A 10,630-nucleotide genomic window follows, 5' to 3' on the forward strand; every position below is an offset into this window, starting at 1 on the left:
AAAAGGCTAATTGCTCAGCGAGTTTTGCTAATGAAAGGACAGAATATATCCACAAAGTACCGTATAAAGACTACCACAATGCTCTTACGCATTGCATTTAAACAAAATGGCAATATGAGTGGAACAACTGGACACGCGACAAATTGGATGTGATGAACATTTTTTAGATGAATGGGAGAGTGCCCGGCATCGGAAGCGCTGCTATGAAGTAGTCATGTTCCAGCTATGGATTGGTCATACCCGTCGCACCCGTGGGCACCTGCTCCGTGGAGAGGATGTCACAGAGTGTGAGCACTGCAATATTCCTCTATCTGTCTCGCACATCTTACTTAGCTGCGCCAGCTATGACCAAGAATGTCTGAAATGACTTTCGCGAATATATAAAAAAAAACAAATTCCACTTGCTTGGTCTTTTTACTTGGCGACGAGCTGCTGATTCCGCATACCTGCGTTTATAAGCTTCTTAATGAATGAGCCTTATACACAGACTATGATTATAATTCACAAACTGAAATGATGTCCCCATTGCACACAAAAGTATACAAACACATGCTCATAGATTTATTACATCATAAGCTACTATAGCTCATTCTTCTTCCGAACCCTTTCTACCACAATAGTCTTGTGTTCTTGGAGCATTTTGGTCTTAGCAGCCCTTGTGCCATGACATCCCAATCGATCAGTCAGTGAATCAATCATTCAACTTAATGCTGCAAGCTTCAAGCACCTTCTTTTAACTGTTGTAGGGATTTTATGTCATCAAGGAGTTTGTACAATTTTCCATGTATGTAGTAAAGTAGACTTTACGACCAATACAATAATGGTGCCGCTCTGCGTGGGCTTGCGATTTGCGACTGTTGCGAACAATCGACGAATGTCACCAGAAGGCGTTCGCTCTCTGCTCGTGGTGTCAGAACCATCGCTTCGGCTCCTTCAGCAAAGCGAACGTGCCGCCGCACGAAGTCGGTCGGTGTTTCGTCGCATATACGCTCCACGGAGTCCAGCCTTCAGACCCACTTTGGAACCAAGACGAGGTCACCGATCTGGGCGAGAAGAGTTAGTCGGGAAAAGGAGTGGATGCGAAGCTGGGGAAACGGCATTCTCGAGTACATCTATCAATCTGACGCCCGCGAAGTAGTTGGAACTCCAAGATTCTATTACCGGCCCTAATGAATCAATAACACGCGCAGCGAAGGAACCCTGTCTGTCGGAAGGCGGCGGCAGCTACCGGATTATATCAGACTGGCCTGCCACCGAAAATTCCCTGGACACAAACGTCGCGCCACTTGTACGCTTCCTGAATGCCCTGATTTTGTTTTGTATTTCTTTGGACCTTTTGTCCTCCGGAACAGTGCAGCTCTTTATGTTTATATCAACTGTTGTTCGACCAGTTTGTTCATTATTGTTTTACTTGTCACTGTTGTTGCTACAAAAGAGCCTGCTTCTTCCGCTTAATCTCTTTTGCCGGTCTGTGCTGGCTTAGAAAAAGGCCGAGGATTACGGTAGAGGGGAAAATGAAAGCGAGGGATGAAGCTCCGAAGCCCGTCTCCGCGGCACACCCATCCACGCGGCGGTCTTATTGGAGCACACGAACGAATAGAAGCGTGTCCGGAGGTCACACTGTTGCCAGCTAGAGCCCCCGCCGTGTGTCAATTTCAGCCTAGAAAAAAAAAAAAAATCAAAATTGTTTTTACGTTGTTCACCTTGTGCATTTGTTTTATGTCTTTTTTTTCGTGAGCTCACGAACAGTGGAGACTTCGACTTTTTCTTGTTTTTTTTGTAGGATTCTTTACACGTCTTGTATGACTTTCTTTTGTTTAAAATATTCACACAATTTGAACGAAACAAAATGTATAATACGATTTTTTTTTGTATTTTTGGACATTCACAATGAGTGGTATATCTGAAATCTAAAAAAGACGTTCGAAGCATTTATACCACACACAGTTATAGGACGACAACAACTGTAAAGTATGCTAGTACAACAATTCATGTTTATTGGGTGTGCCAATGTAGCATGTTGAGTCCCACCTTATGCAGGGAGTTCAAAAACAAAGAATTTACTGCTGTTTAATTTTTGTTCACTGAAGTGCGTGCCCCATTTTATTACGAATGATTTCACAGTGTTGCGACTGCCACTCGATAAATATCATAATTCATTTTTTTGCATTTCATTGTGATGTAGATAGGTTAACGATATGGTTGCTAGCACTTTACTAGTATACAGATGCGCATTAAGTAAACGTCTCCCCCTTAACGTCTCCCCTTTTTCTTTTGAAACTTTTGTCGTGAGATACCTGGGTGTGTCCAGATACGAACGGTCATGGTGGTGTCATGCCTATTTTTAGAGCGCAGCTCTTAGGGGCCCGTTCCCGGCTCGAGCGGCGTCGCCGTCGCCGTCACCGTCGCCGTCGGCGTCGGCGTAACCAAGGTCACCCCAAGGTCACGTGACCCCCAAGATCACCACAGGGTCACGTGACCCCCAGAGGTCACGTGACCCCTTCCCTAGGGTCACGTGGCCCACAAGGTCACGTGACACTCAAAGTCACGTGACTCCCCAAGTCACGTGACCCCCGAGGTCACATGACCACCCCGAGGGCACGTGACCACTCCGAGGTCACGTGACCCCCCTCAGGGTCACGTGAACCCCTCCCCCCGAGGTCACGTGACCCCCTCCCCCCTGAGGTCACGTGACAACCCTCCTCCCAAGGTCACGTCCCGAAGTCACGTGACCCCCCCCCCCCCCCCCCCCGAGGTCACGTGACCACCCCCCAGGGTCACGTGACCCCCCGCCGAGGTCACGTGACCTCCCCGATGACGTCATCGTCACTGATGACGTCACCACCATCCGCATCGTCATGGTTATCATCACTGATGACATCACCGACATCCGCATCGTCATCGTCATCATCGCTGCTGACGTCATCGGAGTCCGCATCGTCATCGTCACTGATGACGTCATCAGTGACGTCACTGATGACATCGGCATCGTCAAGTGGGTCACGTGACCTCCCAAGGTCAGGTGACCCCAATACCCTTCCCTCCTTCTCCTCAAGAGCTGCGCTCTAATTCGGTGTTACAGGGAGTTGTAAGCGGCTTTCACTTTATTTGTTTCAGTAATATTTTTATATCAGGTAGCGAAACCTGTGACGGCCTGCAGCTGAGCCGGCTTGTTAGACATGCTTACTTGAATACCAGCTTTAGGAACGTTGAGCTGGTATTCGCTTAGTTTAGTCCAAATGTTTAGGAACGTTTAGCAAGAGAAGGAGGGAAGTGTGGTTCTTTGTTTTATTCTCTCCATCGCTTTTCCTAAACGTTCAGCTGGTATTCAAGTTAGCGAAACCTGTTTACACAAACGGGAGATACCTTACTTTTGCAAGATACTTCCTTGCAGTGTTGGAACTAACACGTTACAAGTAACGACGTTACTGGTAACACGTTAATTTTTTTAGTAACGTTCTAACGTACTCGTTAGAATCCCAAATGAGTAGCGAGTAAAGTAATGTTAATATTTAATGGTATCTGCTATCAAATTACGTTACCCATTACTTGTTACTTTTGATTCAAAATGGCCGCATGATAGTTTAAGAATAAAACAAATTTCATTCTGCACACTACAAAAAGTGGCAAAGAAACCCCAGCGAAGCTATATTTACAATCATTAGCTGCCGGTGTTCCTCAGGGAAGTATACTGGGTCCTCTACTTTTTAATATATATATCAACGATATTGTCAAAATTAGTACGGAGGCAACTTATCTTGTATATGCCGATGACACTAGTTTATTTTTTTCTGCTCAAGATCAGGAAAAGCTCGCGCAAGTCGCAAATCATACTCTTAACTCGCTTCACAAATGGAGCTCTGCAAATTCACTTCCTATCAACACTTCCAAAACTAAGGCAGTGCTCTTTAAACCGACGAATAAGTCTGTGGTTTTCGACTACAACCTTGTTCTTGGGCCCTCCGTCATTGAACTAGTACCTAGTACTAAAACCCTAGGCGTAATTTTTCAGAAAAATCTGTCATGGGATTTTCACATTGAAGGTCTCATTCGGAAGATTTCGAAAGCCGTTGGCATTTTTAACAGGTTTCGCTTCGACCTCCCAGTAAAAATTAAACTCCTTAACTCTCTATTTTCTTCACATCTAAATTATTGTCATCTGGTTTGGGGAACCACAATCTTAACCAATATAAACAATCTTTATGTTTCAGAAAAAGGCCATACGGAATATCGTCAATGCCTTATAGGATTCTCATGCACAGCCCCTTTTTAATCCCCAACTTCCTGGCATTCTAAGACCGAATTATCTATTGCTGGACGCTGCGCCCGCGTTATCCTCCTCGCAGTTCCTGGTTGTGTGTGAGGACTACTATACCATTCTTCTAAAGAGACACATTCGTTGCATTAATAATGGTGGCTTTCGTCTGCTTCGCCCTTACTTTGCTGCTACCGGCGTGAAAAAACAACAACAACAAAAAAAGGCTTTTGGACATGAAAGACAAACTTAGGGTAAAGAGCTTATAAACACTCGCCACCTTTTTTAATCATGTATACACGTAAAGATACTACGAGTACGCATGTAATAATAACCAAAGTGTGGCCGGCGCTATACTTCGTTTGTAGTCAGCAATATACTTCTTTGGTTATAATTATGGGTTATATTTAGGGTTCCGCGTTTTCGGTTTCTATTTTTTCAAAATTCGGCGTACTTTTTCCGGTGTTTATTTTAAAATTTAATTTTCGGTTTTTTCGGCGTATATTTATGCCCACAAAATTTTATCGGCGTTTTTCGGTGAATATACAATAAACACCAACGGTCACCGGATCAGATGATTCTTGTAGCTCTGATATCCGTGACCATTCAAAGAATAACGGCACAGATGCATTGAAAAAGAAATGGACACTTTATTTGGCAAATGTGTGCAACTGTAAAAGAAACAAGAAAAAAACAGTACAGACAAGTTAGATATAAAGCCTATTTCCAAAAAAAATGGAACTTCACCGTCTGTACATCAGGATTACGTGATCTTATTATAGTACACACACATTTACATTCCCAAGTTCTCCTCGTTGATCAGCACTCTTTCTTCCCTGTTAATATGACCCTGAGCTTCGAGAATGCCCTCACAACGCTAACACTGGACACTGGCAGGCTGAGGATATGAAGAGCTGCCTGAGCCTAAATCGGCCAATCAACCAATTGTGACCACCAAAAGGGACACGGTGTGACGTTTTGAAGCACAACATAACATGCAGAGTTTGCTTCGAGTCAGTCTTCCTTACAACGAGTTAAAAAACACGCTCGTATATGGGGAGTCATGGGGCATTTCAGACTTCACGTTCCGATCAACGATGCGGCACATTCAAACAAACAAGTCGTGATAGCATCCGTGTATCCCATAAATTCGGGCACATTTCGATAAACACTGTCGTTCCACTTTTTCGCCACGGCTCTGCGGTACGACTGGAAGGTCAAAGCGAGCTTTTAAAGTTAAAGCTGAATTTTAGAAAATGAATGCGACGTATTTTTCTCGGCTTAAATCGAAAATGCCGAGCCTAAAACTAACCTTTTTCGGTTAAAACCGAATTTCCGAAAATGGATTCGGCGTACTTTTATCGGTTTTTATCGGTTTAAACCGAAAACGCCGAACCTTAGGTATTAAGCGTTCGGTGTCCTCTTTTCGTTGCTTGTGTAGCATAAACCGGACTGTGACTAAAACTCGTGGGGCTATGAGGTATGTTGTTTGTGAGTAGTCCGTGTACTGTAGAGGTTGCCTTTGTCATGCAACTTCTGCGTCAAACCAAGAAGGCCGTTTCGGAACGCTTGTTATAAGAGCCCCATTTTACTGCCATTTCGCACTCACTTTTTGTGCAAGTCGGCAACGACCACCGAAACCTTGTTATTATGGCCCGAGCTAAGTGCTATCTGTAAAAAGAGGGAAACGAAGTCAGATAATTTGCTGTTTGAATGTCTGATCTTTATGTCGAAACCCAAGCTGCTGAGCACATCCAGGACGTCGAACTCTAATTGGAAAAAGCACATTAAGAGCCATTCTTCCATGTCACTTACTTTTTTCCGTTAAAATGTCGTCGTTAAGCTTTCTTAGCCAAAAAAAACGCACCATTCTTTCGAGATCGTTTTGTTAGTCGCAGTTTTTCAGCTACATTTCAGAATGCTCACTAATGTAAGCTAGCGAAAAATCTTCGAAAACGGCTTAGTTTAGTTTACTTCTATAATTCACACAGTTAGCAAGTTTTGTGTATTTAGCGAATATTTGGGGTGAAAAACACGCTAGTTACACGAATTACAATAAATTTACACGTTGAGTAACGTATAATTCGTTCAAAATCATCCGAGGTTGTAAAAAACGTGTTTTGGTTCGGTCATACATGCATAGACGTGTAGCCGACCTCGAAAACACGCATCACCCCCGACGACGACCGCAGCACTGCCGGCTATCGAAGCACCGGAATGCTTGGGGACACACCTAGAAAGGACCGTCGAGACAAATGCCGCGGAAAGAAACATGTCTCGGAGACAGATATGCACCAAAAATATTACGCCATGTCGCGGGACGTGGCAAACCCTGCGCTTACCGCGCGCGCTGCCATTTCTGCCACTGATTCTGGTCGATGGCAATGCGGCTTCTCTCATGTCGCCCATGTTTGTATTTATTTTAGGGGTCTTGATAATAGTTTCTTACATACCACAAATAAAGTTATATGCCTAATTACTCGTTCTAAACAGTTAAAAGGGATATAAAAAGCGTGCCCTCGATCTTAACACGTGATATTGCAGTTGGTTTCGTTTGGGCTTCAACCCTTCAACTGCAAGCGAAGGTGCCGCCGCTTCTTATGCACCCTCCTCAGAATTTACGGCGCTCCGTGCTGGCCACAGTATTAAAAATATATACCAGTTGGTGCATCTGTAGGTCATCTTTAAGTTAGAGCTGACAGAGAAAACCTGGCCACGGCGCGACGCTGATGTACGCTGGAAGCTAGAGCCGGTTTGCTTTCGTTACTTTTTTTTGGTCGGTAAAAATCTGGCAACAACGCACGTTTAGCTTGACTCTGGTCATGACTCCGGTATTGTTTTGGTTCGTCGGGACGCTAGACGATCGTAGGTTTGCAAGCACATGTTGCGAAGACGTGACCGGAGAAGTGGCCCTGTGATGTACCCAGAAGACGGAAAGTATCAATCGTAAACGTCGTGTGTCCTTTGAAAGCGAAGGAAGACACAGGGTCCACCAGTGCGCAACCACAAGCCAAGGTTCACGACCGCCCAGCGTTGACTTCGGCGATCTCGTTCTGTTCGGTGCAACACGGCGATGCGAAAAAGAGCTGAAACGTTCGTCGTGTGTGGTGCGGGGCTTGGAAATAGAAACCCATGTACACTAACACGGATCGCAAATTGGTTGTTGCGCGGTGGAGGTGCAACGGGTTTATTCCCGTCGTCGTGAGCTGATCCGGTCCAGCTGGTCGGGAGGACGCAGCGAGCGTTTTTAAACGTAAATCTTCCTTCTTTCCGTTTCAAACTGTGGACGTATCCCGACACATACCGTGAGAAAGAAGCAGCGGGCGTTCTCAACAAAATTAAGTCTTTTTAATTAAATAATAGAATCCGGATTGTTGTCCTAAATCTGCCGTTTTTATGCTTCGTGTTGGACTGCGTTTGCACAGCGACGCACACCGCTCGAGTAGATGATTCGGTCCTGCAACGAGTTTGCTGCGCCCATCATGCGGCGTGAATAAATTAGGGCAAGGTTTCCTACCTGCCCACAGATGCATGTACTGAGACCATTTTTTACGTAGTGAACGTTGTGCTTTTCTTTATTTTGGGAAGAGGCGTTGGTGCATTTATTGTGGTACAAACACTTGAGAGTTGAGAAATTAGAGAGCGAGCAAGCTTTCCCAACTTTGTCTCTTTCTCTGTGGCACTCCCTGTTTTGAGTTTCAGCAGGTACAAACTGCCCTAAAGCAGTTAAAAAACGGGAAGGTTAGGACGGTGCGGACTCCGGATTTTGCGCTTTTCGCAAGGTGACGGGGGAAATATTTTTGTGAGGTATGCGGAATATGCAAGCGATTTTATTATGCCCGTCGTTTGCGTCTCTCCAGCAAAACGAATAAGATGATCTACAAAGGCGCAATCACAAGCCAAGATTTACGATAGCAGTGCGTTTGCTTCGGTGATCCGTGTAGTTGTATTTTACCCTGCTCTCTGCAACACCGTGTCATGACGAAGAGCTGGAACGTTCACGGTTTGTGCTGGCCTCCCGGTTGACAGAAACCCGCGTCGCCCGCATCGGCACCGAGTGCGCTTGGGCTAATGATGCTCAAGCCTTTCATCCGCGGTCGCCAGCTGATCCTGCTGCTCAACGGTGAGGAAGCGGCGAGAGTTACCTCTGAAGTGAATGTAAATCCTCGTTCAATCAGTTATCCGATGTCAAAGTGAGGAAGATGTTCAACGTGTACCGAGGGCGAGAACTACGAGCGTTTTGCCTTGCTTTTATAACCGAAACCAGACCAACGAAATAATTGCCTTGCGTACTCCAAAATGACGGAAACAATAAGTTTCAACAGGTCGAGTACGTCACCGGGGATGTAGGCGAGACGGTGCACACTGTTTAAACGCTTGCAGTATCCACGAGTGGTACCAGGAAAGCGACGCCAACAGAGAAGGAGCTCGCGATTCAGCATAATGTAGTGCTACGGGCCCGTGTACCTTTAAAGTTCGGGGTGGTGGCAGTATAAAAACACGACGCATCAGCGCCTCACACCAGTGTTCACAAATAACACCGGTCACAAACTCCCAAGCCCCACTGCTCGATCAGACACCGACACGACAAACGACAACAAACTGCATCAAAACGTCCCAAAAGTGAAGGCATCTGCTCCCGTACTGTAACTAGCGGAAGTGAAGTGTTGGGCGGATGTCGTTCACAAAAATATATAAAAAATGATTTGCGCAAGGATCAGTTTCATTTATTATTGTATACGTAATGACAAAATCACAATAATTTGTTTTACTATCTGATTCAAGCTAGTCGGACTGCTCATAACACTGGTCAAGAAAAAAAAAATAACAAATTTGAACTTTTTCATGACCGGTTTAAGGTTTATTGTTAATATATCGTTATTTGTCGCAACGGACTAACATTATAGATTTTGCCTCCATACTTTTTAAATGCAAACAGTTCTAACACTCGACTGTCCATTGCGCCGTGTTTTGTGTCTTCCTCTATAAATCTGTAATGGTCAGCGATCAAAGAGCTCACCCGCACATGTCAAGCTTATATGCGTCGCGGGGAGAAATGAGTATCGAGTAGGAAGTGCCGGGCGTCGTGTCGTTGTAGTGTTTGTATTCATGTCGGTGCTGTGTAGTACGTGGTACTGGTGTTGCCTGCGTTGTATGTAGGGTTGGTGTCTAGTCGTGGTCGTTCGCAGTGTGTTAACAGACTCGCCTTTTTTTAAATATAGGCTGCTAGAGATCTCGATAGGTGGTGCAAGTTACCGCCCGATTCTAAATAGTTTGCTCAAGTTATTTATCCATGTGAGATCAGCATTCGTTTTTTTTTTCTTCTTTTTTCTTTGTTTTTTTTTTTTTGTCTAGCGCAACGAGGTAGAGGGGCTTAGAGCGATAAACCGAGGTTCCGGTCTGCACTCGAAAGTGACCCCCATTAGGCGGCTGCCATTGTGCGCAAATTTGACCACTCGTCACATGACCGAACCAAATGCGTGACGTCACAGGAAAGATGGCAGCGCCCATGCAGCGGCTGGCCCCAGCTGGGCCGGAGCTTGTCGGATGCTTTGTTGGTTGTCGTTCGTCTCGGCGAGTTGATTTCAGCCGCAGAAGCTGTCATATGAGGCCGGTCGACAGCGACTTCAGAGTTCAGCGTGGTGTCTGACGTAGGTACAAGGTGAAAATACGGAGGAACGGTGTGCATTTCGCTTGTGACCGACGACGATATTGCCACGGAAGAGACAATCTGCCCTACGTTGCTCGCACCTCGGATTGATTCGGATACCGCTAGGATAAAATTTAAGGCGACGTTTCTGTGCTCTCGTTAACCGTGGGAACCTTCGAGATCTACAGTAAAGTGTGGGCAATGTATGGATACACTACAGTTTAGCGACGGAAATTGTGTGAGTCGTGCTTGGCAGTGTGCAATCGTGGTGTCGCTTCGTTCAAATGCCCGAAGGCTCACTTTGGTTGTGCGGTGCACCGCAGAGCTGCCTTGCCGCTTGCAGTTCCCGTGCCGTGCTAAGTGATACTGTGCTGCTTCCCCAATTGTTTCGGCGTAGACGTGCTCTTTTACGGAACACAGGTGTGCGGCGCGCCGAAGAGCTGCCTTCAAGCTGGTAGTTCCTGTGCCGTGCTTTAGGTGATGCTGTGCTGCCTACTAAATTGTTCTGGCGTAGACGTGCACCTTCACTGAGCACAGGTGTTGCAGTTGGTATTGAGTCCGCTGGTCTGTCGCACGTTTCGTCGACACCAAAGTTTCAACACTCGTTACGCGAATTGCAAGCTGTGTGGACATTTCATCGCGTGCGTTACCTACCCTGTCCACCCATTCATGCCGCTTTGCGACGGCAGTCTGCAGCGGCTCATTACCAGAAAAGTGGTCTCACA

The sequence above is a fragment of the Ixodes scapularis genome, unplaced genomic scaffold, assembly GCF_016920785.2.
Source record: "Ixodes scapularis isolate PalLabHiFi unplaced genomic scaffold, ASM1692078v2 PGA_scaffold5__190_contigs__length_132052651, whole genome shotgun sequence".
NCBI classification, from domain to species: Eukaryota; Metazoa; Arthropoda; class Arachnida; order Ixodida; family Ixodidae; genus Ixodes; species Ixodes scapularis.